The following is a 25,583-nucleotide window of genomic DNA, read 5'->3' on the forward strand; positions in this document are numbered from 1 at the left end:
TTTTGATATGGTGTATTATGTTGATTGACTTACAAATCTTAAACCATTCTTTTATACCTCAAAAAAAACCTTCTTGGTCATGGAGTATGAGCTTTTTGATTGCTAAAATTTTGTTGAGGATCTTTGCATCTCTGTTCATCTCTTCCTTCCTTCCTTCCTTCCTTCCTTCCTTCCTTCCTTCCTTCCTTCCTTCCTTCCTTCCTTCCTTCCTTCCTTCCTTCCTTCCTTCCTTCCTTCCTTCCTTCCTTCCTTCCTTCCTTCCTTCCTTCCTTCCTTCCTTCCTTCCTTCCCTTTTTTTCTTTTCTTTTGCAAAACCTCTCTCTTCTTTTGGTTCAGGGTGATGCTAGCTTCACATAAACTATTTGGGAGTTGCTTCAATTTCCTGGAAGAGCCTGAAAAGTATTGAAAGGTCTGAAAGAATTTATTAGTGAATCCATCTAGACCTGGGCTTTTCTCTTTAGGAAGAATTTTTATTAATTATTTGATTTCCTCAATACTGATGAGGCTGTTTTGATATGCTGTTCATCCTGGTTTAACTGTGGACGATTATGAATCCAGAATTTATTCATTTCTTCCAGGTTCTCATGTTCTGTGGCATAGAGTGTCTCAAAGTAGTCCCTAATTACTCTTTGAATCTCTGCAGTATTTGTAGTGATCTTCCCCTTTTCATTTCTAATTTGTTTTATTGTTTCTTTCCCTTTCTTTGTGAGTTTTGCTAGTTGTTTGTTGATATTGTTGATTTTATTCAAAGAACCAACCTTTGCTTTCATTGATTTTTTGGATTGTTTTTTTGATTTCCACTTCGTTAATTTCTGCTCTAAGCTTTGTTATTTCCTCCTGCCTATTTATTTAAATACATTTTATTGATGACTTTATAATTTTATAAGTTATTTATGTAGGCTCCTTCCTTTCTGATGTGTCCTTGTAAAGCTTTAAGTTTTTCTTTTAGTACTGCTTTTGTCATGTTTCACAAATTCTGATAATTTGGGTAGTTTCTTGCACTTTTTTCCAGGAATCTTTCGATTTCCTTTTTGATTTCATCTCTGACCCACTGGTCAGTACTAAGCTGTTTGGTTTACAGGTTTAAAGTTTCAGTGCATTGTGATCTGAGAAGGTAATTTGTACAATTTCTATGCTCTTGATTTTATGGTGGTATGTTTTATGGACTAGGATGTGGTCTATTCTGGAAAATGACCCATGTGTACTGGAGAATAATGTGTATCCAGTTTTCTGGTGTTGGAGAGCCCTATACATATCTACTAGTCTTCCTTCTTTTTCTCCTTTTAGACTAGTATATTCTTGTTAGGTTTCATCCTAGTTGACCTATCAAGTGCCTTGCAAGCAGCCGATCCAGGACCAAAGGTGGTTGGTTCGAATCCCGGTGTCCCATATGGTCCCCCATGCCTGCCAGGAGCTATTTCTGAGCAGACAGCCAGAAGTAACCCCTGAGCACTGCTGGGTGTGGCCCAAAAACAAAACAAAAAAAAAGTCATCGGCTGAACAGTAAATTTGTCTCTCGTCCCTTGGACGGGGGTCCCCATACAACTCATTTTGTGTGGTCTCATTTATTTCATTTTCATATTTCATATTCGTCTGCCTTGTGTGCCCGCTTATTCCCAGTGAGGATTATCTGCCCCACTAAGGTTTTGCTTAGGGATGCAAACACGTCCGCAGCACTCAAGTCTCCATTGGTATTTCTCATTTGTTGCAGTATATGCAGAGAGAATATGTCTTGATTGTCTTTAAGTAGTGTGGCTTTGTTTGTCTTTGATAATTTCCAGTACATTTCTTTGTGTTTCTATATGTCCAGGTTCTGTTTTAGTATTTAACAGAGTAGAGATAACAAACACTGTATCGTAAGTCAAACACCAAAATTTAAGCAACATATTTTCATGTATTATGCATTGATAGGGTTAAGAGAAATTTATTAGAAGAAAGGTATGGAAAGAAACTACTGTATAAAGTAGAGTGGTCAGTAAAGGTCTCCTTGAAATTAGGTGAAAGAATGAGTGTGTGGGCGTCTAAAAAAAAAGCATTTTACTCAATGGGGACAGCTATGTATGTCCCTCAGATTAGAGCTCTGCTGGCACATGAGTGATCGGGAGACCTGGTACCATAGGGAGTATGGTGGGTTCTTTCAGTGGTAACCACTGTTTCTCCACAATGGCAGCTTCTGTGGGCTGTGGTTTTCTGGTGTTCAGTGAAGCCCTCAATTTTCAGTAACTTAGTACTCTGTTCATGAATGGTGGTGTTGCTTTGGCGATCTTATGGATAAGGTACAACTAAGGATCTCTCAGGGCCAATGTAGAGGAATTCAATGTAGACCATGAAGTAAACTATAAGTAGAAAGGGGAGAATTCGTGTCTTTATCAGTGTTTCCCATTGATCAGTGGGAAAACTTTGCTTTATGTTGGATCCCTGCAGTTATTTGGGAACAACTTGATCCATAATGAATGAAGGAGATGGCAGTAGGAACCATGTGCCTTTTCCTTGGGGAATATTAATCTATCAAGAATCTATAGAGATCTCTGAAACAAAATGGAACAGGCTTCCACATGGCTATTCTACATCTGGAAATTAGAAAACACAGAGTAACATGGATGTCTCAGTAGAAAAGGCAGAGAAGTCAAAGAAATGAAATCTAGGTTTCGTCTTCAGAAGTGAGGGATATGGAAAGATAGCTTTTTGCAAGCATTAATTTATACTACTTTTTGGGGGGGGGCGGACTACACCTGGTGATGCTCAGGGATTACTTCTGGCTATAGACACAGAAATCGTTCCTGTCTTGGGGACCATATGTGACGCTGGGGGCTCATACTTCTGTCCCTCCTAGGTCAGCAGTGTGCAAGGCAAATGCCCTACTGCTGTGCCATCACTCAGGTCCCAGTTCATACTACTTTTATCCTTCACATAGTTTCGAAGAAGTCTTTGCTGAATAAGAGGTTCTTTGACTTGTTTGCAGGTGTTTGACTTGTTTGCAGAATCCATACAAATGGCAGTATGAATGAACACATAGCAGGTAGCAGTGAGAAGGTGGCACATGTAGGAAATTGACATACTTATCTCTTTGTAGCTTCCACTGGTCTGTGTGGATTTCACATAGCAAGCTTCTCTTATTCTCCCATATTTGTAAAGTGGAGAATTTAAGGTTATTCCTGGGTACTCAATATTCTTCTTTAACTTTGTGAATAGGTCATTTTAGGCTATTTTTATATAGGTAGTTGATTATGTATATTATAAATAGTGGCTGTATTCTATTGTCTTCTTTATGTGGGATGCTATCACAAAACACCACAGACAGGATGGCTTCTAAACAGAAAATTTATGAAAATTGGACAGTCCTGGATCAGTTCTTGCTGTCATCCATGGGGAAGGGGTGAGGAAGCTCTCCAGAGCCTATTGAAAACAGGTTCTAGTGTTGAGAACTCTACCCTTATGTCCCAATCACTTGAATTTAATTTTTCAACATTAATTTTGGGGGAACAATAGACTTCACAATATAGTATAATTTTATAACTGATAATTGGTGCATAAAATGATTAATAAATGGTAAGACCATCTGCTTCCCATTTTTGGGTTTTTAGTATTGATTTTTTTAGGAAGTAAGTAATATTGTCTACATATATCATTTTTTTTGGAGAGGAGTCATTCTCAGTGATTCCAGGGAATATTCCTGGTTCTGTGCTTTGGAATTGCTCACAGAAATTTTCAGGGGTACCTGCCATGCAAGGAATGAACCAGGCTACTGATTTCAAAGCATGCAGTTAGTTTATTGAGCTGGCATGTTTTTATTTTAAAAATTAATTCGTTAATTAATTTTTTATTAAGATGCCATGATTCACAAAGTTATTCATAGTTAAGTTTTGGCATATGCTTTTTTAATTAATACCTTTATTTAAACACCTTGATTACAAATAAGATTGTAGTTGGGTTTTGGTCATGTAAAGAACACCACCCCTTCACCAGTGCAACATTCCCATCACCAATGGCCCAAATCTCCCTCCTCCCCACCCCCAGCTGAGAGGAGTTGGCAGTAAGTAGGGACTGTGTGGGAAGAAAGAACTGAAGAGTTATACTCTTGTGCTTCCAAATGCTGTAGTTCTTCCAGTTCTTTAATGATCTCTCAGGTGCTATAAAGATAAGTTGAATTGAAGTAAAAACTGTTTATAATTAGAGCATCGATGGATGCTGCTCATATAAATGATGAGTGCTGTGTAATAGTATTTTTATTTTTTATTTTTGTTTTTTTTTTGGGGGGGGGTCACACCCTATAGCACTCAGGGGTTACTCCTGGATATATGCTCAGAAATCGCTCCTGGCAGGCTCAGGGGACCATATAGAATACCGAGATTCTAACCACTGATCTTCTGGATACAAGGCAAAAGCCCTATCTCCATGCTATCTCTCCGGCCCCAATAGTATTTATAAATATTTTGTTGTATCATATTCAATGGGGTTTCCCATCCTATCTACTTTCATGTTTGACTCAACCTCATAATAGCAGGCATTTTGTGGTATCTTTGCAGTAGGATTTGGGAAGAAAGTTTATCCAAATTTCTGGATAGTGTAGAGGAGAAATTAATTGTTGCTACTTCTTTTGAAGTACAATTTACCAAGTATTTAATTTAATTAATATTGTTAATATAAGTTTCATAATTCCTTTGATTTAAAAAAAATTGAGGTTAAAAAGATAACAATGAGTGAGAGAAATAGAATGCCTGTCTCGAATACAGGCAGGGGGCGGGGGAGTAGGGAGATAGGGGGCATTGGTAGTAGGAATGTTGCACTGGTAAAGGAGGGTGTTCTTTTTATGACTGAAACCCAACTACAAACATGTTTGTAATCATGGTGCTTAAATAAAGATATTATTTTAAAAAATAAACAAATGTATAAAGTTGGTGCAATTGAAGAAAATTAAGATATATACAAACAGGCATTATGTTTTCAGGTATCAGAGGTATTCTTCCCCTGATAAAAAGTGCCAACGTCTTTCAGATACTTTATTTATATGGTGTATTTAAGGATCAGTTTTCAGATAACTATCTACTTGAAGTATTAAGATAGAAGGAGAGTTAAAGCCATGTAATCCATTGAGGATTACTTTGAAAGCAAGATTAAGTATTTCTAGGATCCTAGACACAGACAATAGGAAAAGTGAGTTTATTGAACAACTCCAATTAAGAATATATTTAGGATATGGATATTACATAGATTCAAGAACTTCTAAACCAAATAAAAAAATAAAAAATAAAAATAGGGCCCGGAGAGATAGCACAGTGGCGTTTGCCTTGCAAGCAGCCGATCCAGGACCAAAGGTGGTTGGTTCGAATCCCGGTGTCCCATATGGTCCCCTGTGCCTGCCAGGAGCTATTTCTCAGCAGACAGCCAGGAGTAACCCCTGAGCACCGCCGGGTGTGGGCCAATAAACCAAATAAAAAAATAAAAAATAGATTCAAGAACTTCTGAACTAACTTTATTTTTCAGTGTCAAGCTTTATTATAATTTATAATGAAATTACTGTTTATGCTTTCCTAAATATTTCTCCTTTCTTCTAAATATTACTATACCTTTGTATTTTTAAGGTTTCCACACCAGGATTGTCAACAAGGGCAAGTTGTTACCAATGGAAATAACATTTGTTTTCTGGGGGTCATGGTGAGTTTATGTCTTTCTACCTGACTTATTATTCTATTTAACTTGATTGTTAATTGCCTCTTAAATGTTATGTAACATCTCCAGACACTCAAAGTTAATAGAGATGTTTTAATAAATATAATTAATAAAATAGAGGAGTTAAAATGAATTATTATTGAAAACTTAATTTTTTTAATTTTTTAAAAAGGTGATGAATTCAGACACTGACTGGAACTCAAGTGAAAGATAAGCTTTTAGTGATGATTTTAATTTTTTAGAGATTGTCTTTAATGGTTGTCTTTTTCCTAGTAGTAATTACTCCTCTGGGGACAAAGGTGATTAAATTATTAGTAGTAGGTAATATCAATGGATAGGGACAGGCAAAGAGAATGCAGTTGTGCTTTAGGGCTCATTGGGTGAATGTATGTTATGAATGAAATACGTTTTAAGACAAAAATACTAGATCTTTGTGTATGTGTTGGGGGGAGTTAATGCAGTGCAGAATTTATTAGACTATAAGTAAAGCTTTAGTGAAGAGCCAAGATCATAGAGTGTTTAAAACATTGGAGCAATACTTTTGGAAGCTGCTGCTGGCTTATGTAAAATATAGTAGTAAATTCCTTCCTTCTACAGACATTTTGCTCCCATCTGAGAAAATTGTTGAATTTTATAGATATTTTTAGTAAAAGACATTAGATGTATAGATTATTGTAATATAAATAACCAAGCCAGCTATTTTAAGTCACTAAGATTATAACAGAAATACAATGTGAAAACTAGTGATGATACTGTTGATGCTGCTTTACATATACATTGTGGTCGTGTAGTTACCACAATCTGAGCAGCTGCTACGCTTCTGTTTCCTGGTTGGGATTTAAATCAGCACTGTTTTTTTTGAGGTGCAGTAGCTTCTCAGTTTGATATATTCCCATCTGTTAATCTCTGCTTTCACTTGTTTGGAGAGTGCCTTTAGTGTCAATGTCATGTAGTGTTTTACCTATGTTTTGTTCTATATACCTTATGTATCAGGTCTGATATCAAGGTCTTTAATCCATTTGGATTATACCTTCATAAATTATCTTAGCTGGGGGTCTAAGTTCGCTTTTTGCAAGTGGCTAGCCAGTTGTGCCAACACTACTTGTTGAAGAGGCTTTCCTTGCTCCATTTAGGATTTCTTGCTCCTTTATAAAATATTAAGTGATTTTATGTCTGGGTACTCAAGCCTATTCCACTGCAATGAATTTTTTCCTAAGGATTGCTTTAGCTATTTGAGGGTGTTTATTGTTCTAAATGAATTTCAAAAGTGTTTCAAATTCTCTGAGTACTCAAGCCTATTTCGCTGCACTGAATTCTTTTCCCAAGGATTACTTTAGTTATTTGAGAGTGTTTATGGTTCCAAATGAATTTCAAAAGTGTTTGATCCACTTCTTTGAAGAATATGATAAGTATCTTTAGAGGGATCACATTAAATCTGTATAAATGTTTGGGGAGTATTGCCATTTAATTATGTTAATCCTGCCAATTTATGAGCAGGGCATGTGTTTCCATTTCCGTGTGTCCTCTCTTATTTCTTGGAGCAGGGTTTTATAGTTTTCTTTGTATAGGTCCTTCATGGCTTTGGTCAAGTTGACTCCAAGATATTTGAGTTTGTGTGACACTAATGTGAATGGGGTTGTTTCCTTAATGTCTATTTCTTCCCTATCATTATTGGTGTATAAAAAGGCTATTGATTTCTGTGTGTTAATTTTGTAGCCTTCCACCTTGCTCTATGAGTCTATTGTTTCTAGAAGCTTTTTGGTAGAGTCTTTATGGTTTTCTAAGTAGAGTATCATGTCATCTGCAAACAGTGAGAGCTTGACTTCTCCCTCTTTATTTGTTTTTATTTTTTTGAGCCACACCCATTTGATGCTTAGGGGTTAACTCCTGGCTAAGCACTCAGAAATTGCCCCTGGCTTGGGGGGGTCATATGGGACGCTAGGGGATCGAATTGCGGTCCGTCCTTAGCTATTGACTTCTTCCTTTCCTATCTGGATGCCCTTGATAACTTTTTCTTGCCTAATCACTATAGCAAGTACTTGCAGTACCATGTTGAAGAGGAGTGGAGAGAGCAGACAGGTTTGTCTTGTACCGGAATGTAGAGGGAAGGCTTTTAGTTTTTCTTCATTGAGGATAATATTTGCTATTGAATTGTGGTAAATGGCCTTGACTATATTGATAAAGGTTCTTTTCATTCCCAACTTGCTGAGAGTTTTTATTAAGAATGGGTGTTGAACCTTATCGACTACTTTCTGTGCGTCTATTGATATGATCATGTGATTATTATTTTTCTTGTTGTTGATGTTGTGTATTGATAGGTTTGATGTTGATGTTGATAGGTTTACAAATGTTAAACCATCCCTGCATTCCTGGGCTGAAACCTACTTGATTGTAGTGAATGATCTTCTTGATGAGGCATTGTATTCTATTTGCCAGGATTTTGTTGAGAATCTTTGCATCTGTGTTCATCAGGAATATTGGTCTGTAATTTTCTTTTTTGGCAGCATATCTCTCTGTTTTTGGTATCAAGGTCATGGTGGCTTCATAAAAGCTGTTTGAAAGAGTTTCCGATTTTTCAATTTCATGAAAGAGCCTGGCTAGGATTGGTAGTAGTTTCTCTTGAAAGGTTTGAAAGAATTCATTAGTAAATCTATTTGGGCCTGGCTTTTGTTTTTGGGCAGACATTTGATTACCCTTGCAATTTCCTCAATAGTGATGGTGGTGTTTAGATATGCTGCATCCTCCTTACTCAACTGTGGAAGGTTTTAAGAGTCCAAGAATTTATTCATTTCTTCCAGGGTCTCATGTTTAGTGGCATTGAGTTTCTCAAAGTAGTCTCTGATTACCCTTTGAATCTCTGCAATATCTGTAGTGATCTCCCCCTTATCATTTCTAATACTGGCTATCAAGTTTCTCTCTCTCTTTCTTTGTGAGTTTTGCCAGTGGTCTATCAATCTTGCTTAATTTTTTCAAAAAAAGAACTTCTACTTTCTTTGATCTTTAGAATTGTTTTTTGCATTTCCACTTCATTGATTTCTGCTCTCAGCTTTGTTATTTCCTTCTGTCTCCCTATTTTTTATTTCTCTTGTTGATCATTTTCTAATTTTATAAGGTGCATCATTAAGCTGTTCAGCTATGCCCCTTCTTTCTTCCTGATGTGTGCTTGCAAAGTTATAAATTTTCTTATCAGGACCACCTTTGCTGTGTCCCATAGATTCTGATAGTTTATGTCTTCATTGTCATTTTTTTTTCAGGAAAGTTTTAAATTTCTTTTTGATTTCATCTCGGATCCACTGGTTGTTCAGTAGCAGGCTGTTTAATTTCCAATTGTTAAAGTTTTTCTTCTGTGTCCTTTTGTAGTTCATATCTGATTTCAGAGCCTTGTGGTCAGCAAAGGTAGCCTGAAAAATTTCTATCCTCTTGATATTATGGAGGTATGTTTTATGTGCCATCATGTGGTCTATCCTGGTAATGACCCATGTACATTGGAGAAGAATGTATATCCAGGTTTCTGGGGATGGAATGTCCTGTATATATCTACTAGTTCTTTCTCTTCCATTTCTCTTTTCAGGGCTAGTATACATTTGTTGGGTTTCAGTCTGGTTGACTTATCAAGTGTTGACAGTGCTGTGTTGAGGTCTCTCACAGTTATTGTATTATTATTGATGTGTTCTTTCAAATTTGTCAATAACTGTATTAGATAATATGCTGGTCCCTCATTGGGTGCTTATATATTTAGTAGTGTGATTTCTTCCTTTTGCACATATCCTTTGTTTAGTATGAAGTGTCCCTCTTTGTCCCTTACAACTTTTCTGAGTCCTAAGTTGGTATTATCAGATATTAATATGACCACCTTAGCTTTTTTAAGGGTGTTGTTTGCTTGGATGATTTTCCTCCAGCCTTTGATTTTGAGTCGATGTTTGTGTTTGTTGAAGGCAGCAGAAGGTTGGGTTCATTCTTTTTATCTATTTCGCCACTCTGTGTCTCTTAATTGGGGCATTTAGTTCATTGACATTGAGGGAGATGATTGTCATAGGATTTAATGTCATCTTCTTTTATAAGTTTGGTGTATTTGTTGGTCTCCCTTGTCTTAAAGTAGACCTTTCAGCTTTTCCTTTAAGGCTGTTTTTGCATCTGTGAAGTTTTTGAGTTGTTTATCTGTGAAGCTATGTATCCTTCCTTCAAACCTAAATGTGAGTTGAGCTGGGTGCAGTGTTCAAGGTGAAGCCTCCATTCCATTCAGTCTTGTCACAATATCCCACCACTGTCTTCTGGCCTTGAGATTTTCTTGTGACATGTCTACTATAAATCTTATGGATGCTCATTTGAATGTAATTCCTTTTTTTGATCTTGCTGCTTTCAGTATTCTATCTATTTGTAGGATTTGTCTTTGTGAGTAGGATATGTCTTGGAGTCTTTTTCTTTGGGTTTATTTTAGCTGGTACTCTTCAGGCATGAAGGATTTGATTGCATGCAGTCTTTAGCTCTGGGAGTTTCTCTGTGATGATGTCTTTGACTATTGATTCTTCCTGTGGATTCCCTTTCTGGGCCTTTGGAACTCCAATGATTCTTATCTTGTTTCTGTTGAGTTTATCAAAGACTTCTATTTTCATCTGTTCTCACTCTTTGAGTACTTTTTCCATTGTCTAATCGTTTGCCTGAAGGTTCTTTTACAATCTCTTCTGCTGTATGGATTTGTTCTGCATTTGATTTTCCAGTTCACTGTTTCTGTCCTTGGCTTTTGTTACGCTGTTGGAGAGGTTGTCCATTTAGTTTTTTTAGTTGAGCTACTGTGTTTTTCAGATCTGTTATTTCAGTTTAGAGTTTTCTGATTTCTGTCTTTGTGTTCTGTTCAACTAGAGCTAGACACACACAGTATCTCCCAATTGGTAATTGTTGCAAGTCAGTCCCTGAAGAGGTTGACTGATAGAGGGATGGAGGATGAGGCCTTTCTCTTCCAGCTCGGAGCACGCATCTGCCACCCTGTCTAGCCGACGGTTCTGAGGTGAAACGGCGGGTAAACAGCTCGCAGACAGTCAGGCTTGTGGAAATATTAGCTTTATTCGGTGGACAAGACTGAAGTTCCAAGACTCAGCCTCCGTTCCAGCAAAAAAGCCCCCCGCCTTCCACAGACCCTTGTTTTTATCCCCCAGAATCAGGTACCACCCAATGGTGGGATCAGATACCACCCAATGGTGGAAGCAGAATCAGGAACTACCCTAGGGTGGGGGCAGAATGCCAGGTCACACCCTAGGGTAGGACACAATCACCAATCAGGTTAGGGTCAGTAACATACTAATCCCCTAAGATATTTACATACACAACAGGTAATCACACAGCAGGGCCAGATTCCTCCCACCTGATTTCACAGACAAAGGGTTCTGCCTTACTTGATACATTCTTAATGGAATGGAATGACTGTACATGTTTAAATGCTAATAATATCTACCACAGAGTGAGTGCTCACTTGCTTCAGTGCTGTGCTGAGTAGATAACACTCATCATCTCACTTCTCCTTAGGAGAGATATGCACTCTAGAAGACAGCAGTTGTGATTTGTAGCCAGTCATTACTTTAACACCTAAGTTTACCTGCTCCATTAGATTCTGAACTCAATATATTTTTTAATTTTTTTTGTTTATTTGGTCCTGTGTTTTTCAGATAAGCCTGTCTCATCTTCCATGGTCTGAAGCTAGATAGTCTTTACATAGTTATCTATGTACTTGCTTTAAAAAGTTCTCTCTCTACTTGCTTTAAAATCAAGCAAGTAATTCTGTTTTTAGAGAGATCTGTAAAGCATGTATAGAGGAATCCTAGAAAAAACTTTGCTACATCATGAGATGTGAGAAAAATTTTGGTTAAATTTGTTTTTGATAAACCTTAGAAAATTTTTCAGATTACATATGTATTTCTTCCTCCTAACCAAACAAGAAGGCTCTTGGTTAAAAACAAGGTGATTCTGAAATAAGCCCTTATTTGGAGTATGTGAAGAAACTTGAAGTGTGTATTTCTAATTTTCTGCCTTACAATTTCCCTTAGGAATAGATTACTAGCACCAGGATATCAGTTTAATTTTTCAGAAAGGATGAGGTTAATCTCTTTCCTTTGGCATGATACACAGGAGACCAGTCACATTTTAATATTTAAATCCACAGACCCAAAGCTGGTTGTTCTAAGCACATGGTTATTGAGGGCAGAGAGGTTGGGGGAGGATAAATAGATAAATTGATAAATGCCATTGGATAATCCTGTAAGAAAGATGGAGACTAACCAAATAGGCTTCTTTGTTTTCTGTTTTGATTTTAGTTCCTGCCTTTCTATTATTATTATTATTATTATTTGCTGCATTTGTGTGTTTGTGGGGGTCACACATATATTGTGCTCTCTGGGATTTGCCCCTTTTAGTTATGTGATCACAGAATCTGGTTTTGGTGTTTCAGAGCTGACATGCTTTGTTGTGGTACTGCCAAGATGTGGAATATCACTAAGAATGTGGGACCTCGTGAGGATTGGAATTTAAAGCAAGTGCTTATCCATGAGCCTTTTTTCTCTTGTTTTTTTTTTTTTGAATGGTGTATAAGACTGTACAGTTGCCCAAGTGCTGCTCTTTTGAACTGTTACATAATACTATTTTCTAGCTATTTCATCTAGGAATTAATTTTGTGTTCTTTCCTGTTTGACTCAAGGCCAGATTTTATTTAATTATGTCATGGGGCACACATACAGGAATCCAAGTATATGGGCACTGTGTCACTTTAGTAATTACATGCATGGAAATATGCAGATGAAACAAACACCTTTATTCCTCTCAGATATTAGTATACTTGAACTCCTGTTCCTCAAGTTAATGATGAATTATGAAGGGAATTATAGAAAATTTCAAGTGTCACTCTGCCAAGTGTGACATATTTAAAATTATTACAAAAGAATTTGTAGTGGATGGGCTCATAACCAGATATTTTAGAGTCACTTCTGCAGTTTGTACATTTTATATATAATGTAGATATATTTACTTCTCATCCTTCTGACCTCCAGTTTTGGAAACACAGAAAATCTGAGTTGTCCTCAGCTATGAATTGTAGGGCCCAAGCATGAGACTCACAAGATACATCAGTTGTAGATGCATTTGTAGTTCTTCTGAAGTTTAGATTTGTTCTATAAACTGAAGACTGGGGCCAACCCTCCGTCATGTAGGCCTGATGGTATCCAGGCCTGACAGTGTAGTACTTGGGGGCTACTAGGACTATACCCTGTAGTGCCATGTCATTGATTGAACTCAGGGCCTTGTACTTGCCAGGCACATGCTCTACTTCTTGGGCAACCTATTCAGGCTTTAAAGTGCTCTTTTAAGATCAGGATTTTCAAGAAAAATATTAATTTTTTTTTAGCATTTTTTGGGGTTGGTTTTGAGTCATATTTGAGGGACTATTTCAAGCTCTTTGTTCTGAGGTCACTTCTGCAGTGTTAATTGAAGTAAGTAGTGCCAGAGATTGAACCAGGATCTTCTGCAATGCAAAGCCTACAAGGATTCCAGTTTAGCATATAAGATGGGAATATTTATCTTAGCAGATAGAATATGAAGAACCACATTTTTAGTAGTAGTCTGACTTATGTGGACTGGGCATATTCTTGGCATGTAATTGGGGTGTGAGGATGCAGGATCCTGCAACATTGTCTGATATTAAACCAGTAGGTTCAGCTCTTGGCCAGAATGTAAGCTCTATAAGTAATGGGTTTCTCATGTTTGTTTATTCACTGATGTTTCCTGCTGCCTCAGCCAACCAACGTTTTTTTTGTTTGTTTTTTTGTTTGTTTGTTTTTTGGTTTTTGAGCCACACCCAGTAATGCTCAGGGGTTACTCCTGGCTATGTGCTCAGAAATTACTCCTGGCTTGGGGGATCAGATGGGGGGGGGAGGGCATCAAACTGAGGTTTGTCCTAGGTTAGCGCATGCAAGGCAAACACCCTACTGCTGCAGGTGTGCTGTGTCCACAGGCAAGACCTTAGTGGGATCTGTAAATCCTCACTGGGAATAAGCTGGAACATGAAGCGGACAAATATGAAATATGAAATAATGATACCACATGCAGTATGTGTGGGGTCAACATCTCTGGCAGGAGTGTGACAAATTTAATCTTCAGGCTAGGGAGTATATAAAAGGAAAAAAGAGGCAGTCATAACATGAAAGAAATATGCAATGTACATTGTTTGATGTTAGAACAAATACACATAGCTTTAGGTGTTTTGTAACCTTAGAATAGAATAGGTTTCAGTTAGGAGTTAGAGGATAAAAGGAAGACTGAATTCTTACATATCAAAGAAGTTCCTGGCCCTAGGTGTCATTACTGATGTAAACTAAGGGATAGCAGGAAATCCTGGTTTACTCCTGATAACAAATATTCTTAACCTGAAGGAAATAGTATTCTAGCTAGGGGCTTAGACCCACTTCCTATGATCTGGTAATAGAAAGAGAATAACACTAAAGAATGGGGTACATAATTATACCTAGTAAAATAGCCTAATTTTACAATGACCAAACCTTTTTTTAAGCAGGTATTCAAAGTGACAGGGAGAGTCCCCAAGGCAGAAATCATTGTTGATGCTCAAAGGCAGGTAGAGAAGACCATTGTCTTGAAGATGCTATGTTTGAATTGGCCTTTGGAGGTAAAAAGCCTGACAGAAAGAGAGGTAGCTGGCTGGGCTTTGAGTTGCAAATATACTAAGCCAGCAGGGAACTTCTAGCAGCTTGCTTTTGGTACTGAAATTTCTTTGTGAGTGTAGAAAAGCTAAGGCCGAATTTCTGTAGTAGAAAAGGAGACAAAAATCAAATAAATAAAAGTAAAGAGATATATAATGTCACAGCCATGTCAGAAATATAGCCAGTAATCCACGCAAGGATCAGTGACTTCTCCAACGGGCCTTCTGGCAGATATTTCTTGGGAGGAAAATTAGGCACTGCACCAGGAAAGATAAAAGCCATGTCTGGTGCATGCTTCCTTTTGAGGGTGGGTAGTGACACCCTACCACTGTGCCACTGCTCTGGCCCCAACAATGAGCTTTTAACAGGTGTTGTGCACCCACCGAATATTTATAGAAGGCCTGGGGTGACTTGAGAGCCAGTAACTTTGGTAAGATAATCTTTTCTATTTGATCTCAATTAGAAGATCCATCAAGTACTTTTACTCTTTCTGCAGCAGAGACTTGAGAAGTCACTGTCTTACTTCAAGACTTGCTTCATTTGAGAAACTTTAAGAGAAAAAAAAGTGTCACTCAAGTCACTGCTTATTTTGCAGCTTTGCAGCAGAGTCCCTGATAAACTACTGGGTTACTCTATACATGCTCTTGCATAGACAGCTTGATTTTCTTGTCACTCGCTGTGCGATATATCATTAGCAAGATCCGATGAAGCAGGATGTGGAATTTGGTAAGCACTCTGGCAAGGTCTCGGTGCAGGCATTTGGCTGTGAGTGATGTGCCTTATATGAGTTTTCTAACTTGAAATGGGGTAACACCTGCCTTTTTTTTTTTTTTTTTCTATTAATGTTCAATGAGCAAACAGGGGAATGCCAGGCAATGTCAGTGTCTGACATAAGGCCCTCTTACTCTTCCATGCTAATAAAGACCATGCCTAAATATCCTCTTTCAGAACCAGTTGATCCTAGCTGTGGAATATTTTTCAAGAAAATGTGTACTTGTGCAGTTTGTTGCTGACTTTGCTTTATGAATGGAACTTGTTAAAGACCTTTGAGTAGGGGTGGTGGTTTTTGTTTTGTTTTTTGTTTTTTGTTTTTTTTTCCTTTGGTTTTTGCTTTTTGGGTCACACCCAGCAGTGCTCAGGGGTTACTCCTGGCTCTACACTCAGAAATCACTCCTGGCAGGCACAGGGGACCATATAGGATGCCAGGATTTGAACCACTGTCCTTCTGCATGCAAAACAAATGCCCTACCTCCATGCTATCTCTTCAGCCTCAGGGCTGGTGGGTTTGATTTGACTTTGAGAAGCTGCCTTAGTATTTGCAAACTATCTCTCTCTGAACTAGTTAACTATGTCCTTCAAATGGGAAGTAAGTGTGGCAGTCACAGGAGAGAAGACCACCAGGAGATCTCACTCATCTTTTAAATTTGTGTATGTGTGTGTGTTTGTGTCACAACTGGCAATTCTCAGGGCTTACTTCTAGCTCTGTGCTCAGGCATCACTCCTGGTGGAGCTTGGGTGCTGCATGTGATGCTGGGGATCATACTTGGGTTGGCTGCATGCAATGCTTTTTGGGTCACATCTTCTTCACTATCTTTCTAGCCCTAAGCTCATTTACTAATTTAGAGCTACTTTCTCTTCAGAGTTAAATTTTAAAAGAATTTTAAATTCTTTTTATTCTGTGATATTATTCTGTGTGTTATTCTGCAATAACTCAAATGAATGGAAAACTTAGATTGCAAACACATGGCTAATTATCAAGACTGAGATGCATTTTAATTCACACATACAGTTTAATATTTACCGGAATGTACAGATACATGTCTGAGTCCATCAAGTCAAAGATGGTTTATGTTCTGTTTCTTTGATCTGTATTCCTTTCTTCCTTGGAAGCATTTAAATTATCTTTGTAGGCTGATATTCACAGAATATTGTAAATGTGCAATTAATATGCTATTGTCAGTAATTTTTTAATAGATTACTTGTCAGAAAGGCTCATGTTTTCTTCATCTTAATGTAGAAATAGATTTTGTCATTCATTCAGAAAAATAGTTTCTCAGTTATTAATAAAATACATACTGAACAAAATCAATTAATTTTAATAAGGGGATAAGTTTTGGGACTTCACTTCCTTTTGAGGCATACCTAAGCAGTTTCTGAAACTCTTGGTTCCATGGCACTTGATCATTTTGTGTAATACTTGTTTCTATCTAGTGTCATTTCCTTACTGGATACTATTCTTCTTCAGTGATGTGACTCATGTCTTATCGCCTCTGAATGTTATTTGAGAAAAGTGCCTTATACATGATTGGTTTAAATAAATAACTCTTTGGTGAATGAAGATATTCTCTTAGCAAAATAAGAGGCTTGGATTTGCTGCTGTGGTTATTATCAAGTTATATTGGAATGGTGTTGAAGAGTTTATGTCCTTTTAGATGCTGGTTAAATATTTATGATGGCAAGAGAAACCTGCAAGAAAAGCCACCCATTCTTTGTTAAGTAAGGAGAACATAGGCACCCAATTCGGAGTTTGTGCTGATAAACTCAATAGCCCTGAATTTTGTGGCCTCACTTTGGTTGTCTTCATTAGTTTTAGTACAAAAGAGAAGATAGAGGATGAGGGTGAATTTGAGAACTTTACCTCTCAGGTGGAAGGGAGCTTAGAATCAATGAGAGGGAAAAGAATGAGTGCAAAGGAAAATCTAGAGGGGTACCTAGCCATGAGAGGTTCTTTGTTATAAATGAGTGAAGAGGGATTGAGTGAGAACCAAGTTGACATTAGGTCTTAGGGAAGCAATTCCTTATTTAAGATAATTTTTGAGCTATAAAGACAACTTTTTGAGTAACACTTGGGGGTGCTCAGAGGTTACTCCTGAATTTGTGCTTAGTAATTACTCCTGTCACCCTCAGGTTTCCATATGGGATTTTGGGAATAGAACCCAGGTTGGCTACATGCATGGCATACAGCCTACCCACTGTGCTATTACTCTGGCTTCTCAAGGAACTTTTGAGACTTCCCAGACTTATTGATCTAGTCACTCTCCTCCTCCTCTTCTTTTATTATATGTGCTGTATTATTTTTCTGATAGCTGCCCTTATGGATATAAACTAATAAAGAGTTGGTATGGTGGTCTTGTAGAACAGGCCTTCTTTTATTCCCTGCATAGCATTTTCAACTTCTTAGCAACAGAAAGCTTTACCTGGCTTTCTCAACATTTCCTTAGGCCACTAGCCAAGGAAATCAAGCAACAACCCTAAAAAGCCACATCACTGTGAGTTATACATTCAGATGTCAGAATAGCATGATCCCAGTTCCAGCAGGTAGGCACCATATGCAAAGTTGTATCTTGCAGAGAGGAGTCTAGTTTAAGATTACTTTCATGACAGGGACTGGTACTTACTCAAGCCTTGTGCACTACCAGGCTAATGGACACAGGAATAATGTCCAGCTTTCTCAGCAGCAATGGGATTCCTTCACCATATGCATATTCCTGTAATAAATTTCTGCCATAGTATATGTACTCAGGCTTAGTTGTATATCTGCTTTCTGATATTTACATTACAGTAGTGGGGAATATAAAATGGAATCAGATTTGGTTTCTGCCTTTTAAAAATTTGTAGTATAATGAAATAAACTACTATGTAAGGTATTTAAAACAGATGGTTTAGCAGGTGTCCTCAAACTTTTTAAACAGGGGGCCAGTTCACTGTCCTTCAGATTGTTGGAGTGCCAGATTATAGTAAAAACAAAAATTATGAACAAATTTCTATGCACACTGCATATATCTTATTTAGAAGTGAAGAAACAAAATGGGAATAAATACGATATGTGGTCCGCGGGCCGTAGTTTGAGGACCATTGGTTTAAGCAACATTTTAAAACAATTTTATACCTGTACTGGTCTTTGGACTAGCAGTTGAAAATCATGGTTTAAAGAAATTTTACAGGATGCCATGATGTCAGGAAACTCACATGTCCCATTCTTTATTTTTTATAAATTAGGATGTTTGAGGATCAATCAATATTAATCGATAATAGTACTATAAGTTTGAAGTACAATGACAAGATTTTCTATGTAAAGATAATTTTAGAAACTCTAATGACTATAATCAAATTATAAATAGTATGCAAATTATACATACTACATAGTATCTAGTGGAAACAGATTAATTTATGAAAATATTTTTGATAAAAGGGATATAATTGGTTATAAAATATAGGTAGTAAGGATGGTTTTCCAGGAGGCATTTAAGAATGCCTGCTGACTTTTTCCCCAACATTCTTTTTTTCAAATTTAATTTTATTGAAGCCATTGTAATCTAAAAAGTTCTTCGTAGTTGAATTTCAGATATACAGTGAATCAGGGCCATTATCACCACCAGTGTCAACATTCCTCCACCAGTGTTCCCGGAGTGCATCACCACCCTTTGCCTCCTAGCCTGTTAGTATAACAGGTTAATTTTAAGTTTAGATTATTAAAGTTTAGGTCTTTTTATTTTACTGTTGTTGACTTTGGCTTGGATATTTAGTTCCGTTCTTTTTTACTCTACCAAAACATCTGTCCTCATTCTTCTTCTTTTCTTCTTAATTTTATAGAAAAATGCAGAAATATGAGGTAAAACAGAGTAATCTGTGTCCCAAGTTTCTATAAAAAAAGCAGGGTCCCCTATTTAAAAGATAAAAAAGAAGAAAAGAAAAGAAAAGAAATTGGGGTGGCAGGGTTTTTTTTTTTGCATAGGTGCACCAAACTTTGGGGAAGATAAAAAGAAAAAACCTTTAGCCTATAAAGAGGGAGACCCTATTTATGAAGCATTGTGCCAATAAACCAACTACAGGCTCTGGGCATACTAAATTCTTGAACCCCAAAGTCTTTCTTTATGGTCCCCAGTAAAAGTTCTCCTCAATCATTGTCACAGCCAGGTTTCTGTGTCAGGGAATGTCTTCTGGTCTCTTTTCACTATTAGGTGTCAATGCAGGGAATCCTACCCTGAAAGCAAGTTGTTGCTGTTTTCCAAGCTGTTTTCTACTACTTCCCTGGTAGAAGTTTGATTCCTGGTGTTGTTTTAGAAAACTATGCTAGTTCTAAAATGGGATCCAAGGTTTGGGGTGAACAGCTGTTGTCTGACTGACTGAAGCCTAAGTCAAGTCACTATTACAAATGTTCAAGGTGAAAGGCCCCCCCTACACTATAAAATTTATGAGTTCCTATCTGTATTAGATAAGAACTTCTTTCTATATGTAAGAGTTCCCCATTTTTATGAGCCTATGCAAAAAGGGACAATGCTATATCATACTACTGGCCTATATAGGGATAAAAATGACAAACTAACCAGTCCCAATAACATGATTATAACATGAACTCAGAACCAAAGAGAAATTTGTCTACTAGAATTTCCTACTAAACAAATGCAAAGAAAGGGATGGGGAAACTACATCTACATAAGAAAATACACAATAAGAATTATACCTATTAAGAAAATATTTATAAAGAAATATATGAAGGAAATATACATATTCCCTTTAAGTCTTTTGAAATAGTCTGGAGGGATCATATAAAATCCAGAGGACAACTGTAACCTATGAGTTGGTCTTGTGGAGTATGAAAAACGACTCCCAGCAGTCATGGATCAGGAAATGTCCTTGAGCTGAGGGTCTCTGAAAAGCCAAATCTAGTAGTGAGTAACAGTACAAAGTGAAGGGAGGTGGGAGAAAAAAAGGCCACCAATACCAAAGCAGCAATAGTGGTGGCAACGGCTTCTTGGGCCAAGGCATGGTGGGCTGGTAATCTGTCTTTTTGCTTTGGGAGCTGGCTGGCAGCTTGTTGGCATTGGGGGGGGGGAATGTTCTGTTTCCTGAGGAATTAAGAACTGAGCATAAAAAGGGTTAAACAGGAAGAAATAACAAACAGGGGTTAGCAAATGAAAGAACATAAAAGGATTTGTAAGCAGGGTAGGGGGGAAAGGAAGAGTTATATATAACAGGGAAGGACAATATACAACAGACATTATGCATATTACGATGGACATTAGACAGACATTGAGGTGGACAACACATATACTTAGCACATACATAGACAAACAATAAAGATCCATCCATAGGTTGCAGTTGAAAAACTGACCCAGGTGGAGCAGGTCAGAAGACTTAAAAATATAAAGCTGGCAAATCAGATAGAAAGGTTTTCCATTTCAGAGGCAAATCATCATTTGTGAGGGTAAACTTTACTGAAGCAAGACTTCCTGGGTTGGATTGTGCATAGAAAATTCTTAAAACAATCATAATTTTCAAGTCTGGAATACTAAGCAATTTGATAACGAGCAATGTAAAAGGAGAACACACCATGAACGATATATCACTAGCATCCAGGCTCATTTCCTGAAACAAACTGAAATCATGGGCATTCTGATATAATAATAAGCTAGTTTGAATTGAAAATAAATCACAATAACATGCTCAGTGAATGATCACAGTATCAAGAGTCTATGGCATGCAGTTGCCTATTCCAATGGTATCTGTGAACATAAACATTAGATCATATTAGGCATAATCAAATGAAAAATAAATACAATAGAATCTTTATCAAGACATTTTATTAATGAGCACTGTTTTTTGAGTCTAATATAATTTAGCACTGCAATGCAAAAGTAGGTCGACCAATCTATATCTACAGGAACCACTGTGAACATAAAGATTAAAAAGTTATTATAGGCATATTAAAATTCAGACACTAAAACATTTTTATAGTGAGCACTATAGTGGGAGTCCATGGCTTCCAAATGCATTTTGCACCTGTTTCTGTGAATAAAAGCATTAGAACATTATTATAGATATCTATAAAGAGCACTTGATTGAACACGTGCTTAATCTAAACAGCTGTATCTGTTGCTTTAGGTCTCTTTGAAGTATAGAATAGTATAAGGCGGCCTTATAGGCCTTCAAGCCTTTTGGTTTCTCTTCTTCCACTCAGTTTCTTTCCTTCTGCTTGCTATAGGGCCAACAGTATTAGATACAACTACCATTTAGACCATTGTGTTTCTTCATGTATTTATTATAAATACCACATATAAATGATATTATTCTGTATTTACCCTTCTTCTGGCTTACTTAATGTAACATATCTTCTAGTTCCATCCATGTTGTTGAAAATTGCATGATAGCATCATTCCTTATAGCTATGTAGTATTCCATTGTATATATGTACCACATCTTCATGATCCACTCTTCTGTTGTTGGACATCTAGGATGATTCCAAGTCTTAGATATTGTATTGAGTACTGCAGTGAATAGCAGTGTGCATACATTCTTTTGGATGAATGCTTTCATGGAGATAGATAACCAAAAGGGGAATTCCTGGATTATATGGCAGCTCAATTTTGAGTTTAATGAGAACTCTCCATACAGTTTTCCCTAGGTGTTGGATCAGGCAGCATTTTCACCAGCAGTGAACAAGAGTTTCTTTCTCACCACATAACGCACAGAGATTGTTCCCAGTATTTTTGATGTGTGCCATCCTCACGGGTGTGAGAGTATATATCATTGTTGTCTTGATTTGAATTTCCCTAATGATACGTGGTGATGAACATTTTTTCATGTATCTGTTGGCCATCTGTTGGTCTTCCTCAGAAAAATGTCTGTTCATTTCCTCTCCCCATTTTTTGACAGGGTTTTTAGGTTTTTGTGGAGTTAACCTTTGTGAATACTCTGTATATCCTAGATATCAAACCTTTACGTGATGTGTGAGTGCAGATATTTTCTTCTATTCAGTTAGCTGCTTTCTAATTTCAGTCTGTGTTTCTTTTGCCATACAGAATTTTTTAGTTTGGTGTAGTCTCATTTATTTAGGTTTGATGCTTTAGCTCTTGCTTTTAGCATCCTCTCATTGAAGCCTTCTTTGAGATCTAAATCTTGGAGTGTTCTGCCTATGTTTTTCTCCATAAACTAAATGGATTTGGGTCTAATCTCAAGAGCTGTAATCCACTTTGAGTTGATGTTTATGTAAAGTGTGAGATATGGATCAATCTTTAATTTCTTACACCAATTATCTTACACCAATTATTACAATAATTATTCAATTATTCCAATACCATTTTGTTGAAGAGACTGTCATTGTTCAGGTTCATATTTGACTCCTTTGCAAAGATTAGTTGACTTGGGGGTTTGTCACTGGGTGTTCTATTTTGACCCATTGGTCTGAAAATATGTCTTTATTCAAATACCATGCTGTTTTGATCACTAAGGATTTGTAGTAGAACTTCAAATTATGTAATGATGGGGCCAATAATGTGAGCAGTGGTACAAGAAGTAGGGCATTTGTCTTGCATGCACTAACCTAGGACAGACAGCAGTTCTATTCCCCCAGTGTCCCATATGGTCCCCCAAGCCAGGAGCGATTTCTGAGTGCATAGCCAGGAGTAACCCCCGAGGGTCACTGGGTGTGGCCAAAAATAAAAAAAATTAATGAGATGCCTCCCATTTTTTTGCTTTTCTTTTTTTCAGTATAGATTTGTCTCTCCTAGGTATTTTATGGTTCCACACAGGTTTATTATTCTAAGTCCTTGAAGAATGTTGTCTGAATTTGAATAGGAATTGCATTGAGTCTATATAGTAGTTTAGGTAAGATGGCCATTTTGATGCTATTCATTCTTCCAATTCATTAGCATGGGATGTTCTTCCATTTCCTTAGGTCTCCTTCAATTTCTTTCTGAAGTGTTCTGAAGTTTCTGTAGTATAGGTCTATGAACTCTCCTATTAGGTTGATTTCTAGGTACTTGATAGTTTTGGACATTATTTTAAACGGGATAGACTCTTTGATTTCTTTCTCCTCTGAGTTGTTATTTGTACAAAGGAATGCAACTGTCTTTTGTGTATTGACTTTATTGCTGGCTACTTTACTGCATTGGTTTATTGTTTCTAGGAGCTTTTCTGTGGACTCTTTGGGGTTTTCTATGTATATCATTATGTCATTTGCAAAAACAGTTTGACTTTCTCTTTTTCCATTTGGATTCCTTTGATATCCTTCTCTTGTTTGATTGCTATTGTTAGGACTTCTGATACAATGTTGATACAATGAGACAGTGGATATCCTTGCCTAGTGCCTGACCTTAGTGGAAATGCTTTCAGTTTTTTGCCATTAAGAATAATGTTGGATGTGGGATTTTTATAGATAGCTGTTACTATCTCAAGGAAGGTTCCTTTCAAACCTATTTTATTGAGGGTTTTCATCATGAATTGGTGTTGGCTTTTGCCAAATGCTATCTCTGTATAGATTGATGTGATCATATGTTTTATCCTTCCTTTTACTGAGATGGTGTATGATGTTGATTGATTTGCATATATTGGATCATCCTTGCATCCCTGGGAGGAAACACACTTGGTCATGATGTGTAATCTTTCTGATATGTTGTTGGACTTGGTTTGTTAAGATTTGTTAAGGATTTTTGCATTCATGTTCATTAGTGAAATTGGTTTGTAGTTGTCTTTCTAGGTGGTGTCTTTGTCAGCTTTGGGAATGAGCATGATATTAGTCTCATAGAAGGTATTAGGAGGATTCCTGTATTTTCAATGCTTTGGAAGAGTCTAAGATTCAGTGGTAGTAACTCTTCTCTGAATGCTTGATAAAATTTACTTGTAAACCTGTCTGGTCCTGGAATTTTATTGTTGGGGAGTTTATTAATTGCTGTTTTAACTTCCTTATTTGTTATTGAACTTTCTACTTCCTTCTCTTTCAGTATTGGGAGCTGATATTTTTCCAGTAATCTTTGCATTTCTTCTAGTTTCTCTTGCTTAAATGAGTACAGTTGTTCATAATAAGCTCTCTTGGTGTCTTTGATTTCTTGGCGTTCTGTTATAATCTTTCCCCTTTCATTTCTGATCTGATATATTTGAATATTTTCCCTTTATTTCCTTGTGAGTCTTGCAAACACTTTGTCTATCTTGTTTATTCTTTCAAAACACCAGCTCCTGGTCTCATCATTTTGTTGTAAATTTTTCTTTGTTTCTATATTGTTGAATCCTGCCCTGTTTTTCATCGTTTCTTTTCTTCTGCTTGTGTTTGGGCTCCTTTGCTTTTGGTTTTCCAGATATTTAAGGTGTTCCTTTAGATTGTTGCTTTAGTCTTTTTCTTCTTTCCTAACATAGTCCTGTATTGCTATGCTTCTCCCCTTAATTACTGATTTTGCTATTTCCCAGAGATGTTGGCAATTTGTTTTTTCATTATCATTTGTATCAAAGAATCTATTTCTTTCTTGATTTCCTTTTTCATTCAGCTGTTGTTGAGCAGCATGTTGTTTAGTCTCTAGGTATTTGTTACATTTTCCCCACATTTTCTTTTTACAATCAATCATGATCTCTGTGGCATTGTGGTCTGATAGGTGGTTGTTATCAATTTTACATTTGTGATTTTATGTAGGATAGACTTTTGTCCTAAAATATGGTCTGTTCTGGAGAAAGTCCCATGTGCACTTGAGAAGAATGTGTATTCTGTTTTTAAAGGATAAAAGGGCCTGTATACATCCATTTAGTCCTAATCCTTTTAGTTTTTTACTTAGGACTCTTATGTCCTTGCTAGTATTCTGCCTAGTGGATCTGTCTAGTGGTGATAATGGTGTGTTGAAATCTCCTATTATCACATTTCTGTCTCTATGATTCTCAAGGTTTGTGAGCAACAGCCTAACATATTTTGCTGACTCTACATTTGGTGCATAAATGTTGATTAGAGTTAGTAATTCTTGGTCTAATGTTTTCCTGATCAATAATAGTGTCTTTGTCTCTAAATATTTTCTTAAGGTTGAATGCAATTTAGTCTGATATAGGTATGGCTGTCCCAGTTTTTTCCACCAGTGTTTGTAGAATTGTTTTCTATTCTTTTACTCTGAGCCTGTGTCTCCACAGAACTTTTAAGTGTGTTTTCTCCAGGCAGCAGATATTTGTGTTTTGTTTCCTGATCCAACTTGCTACTCTGAGTCTTTTGATGTCTTTCTCAACATTCTAACCTACCTTCCCTAGTTAGGCTGTACAAATGAAAGAGTGGGTCTTGATGAAGGGGACTTTGCTGTCTCCCACTAGAGAGTGTCTGGTAACAGTTCTGTTAACCACAGAAGAGAGCACTTTGGCATCAACTAGGTTATCAGCATTCCCTGAAGCCTGGGAAAGCCCCCAACAAAGACTCTCTTAACCCCAAACATCAGTCATGACAAGGTTGAGAAACTCTGATATGAATTAATG

At 37.0% G+C, this 25,583-nt stretch overlaps 1 protein-coding gene across 2 annotated transcripts in view; it reads left to right on the top strand.

The window, feature by feature from the left end:
• Nucleotides 1–5,580: 5,580 nt before the first annotated feature.
• MTUS2 (microtubule associated scaffold protein 2) overlaps nucleotides 5,581–25,583 on the top strand; it is a 584,178-nt gene continuing 564,175 nt past the window's right edge. For both annotated transcript variants that reach the window (XM_049778747.1, XM_049778748.1), the window contains exon 1: nucleotides 5,581–5,655. The gene's annotated coding sequence lies outside the window, so the exon portion shown is untranslated. The remainder of the gene's footprint in view (nucleotides 5,656–25,583) is intronic.

Source organism: Suncus etruscus, chromosome 8, assembly GCF_024139225.1.
Source record: "Suncus etruscus isolate mSunEtr1 chromosome 8, mSunEtr1.pri.cur, whole genome shotgun sequence".
In the NCBI taxonomy this organism is placed as follows: domain Eukaryota; kingdom Metazoa; phylum Chordata; class Mammalia; order Eulipotyphla; family Soricidae; genus Suncus; species Suncus etruscus.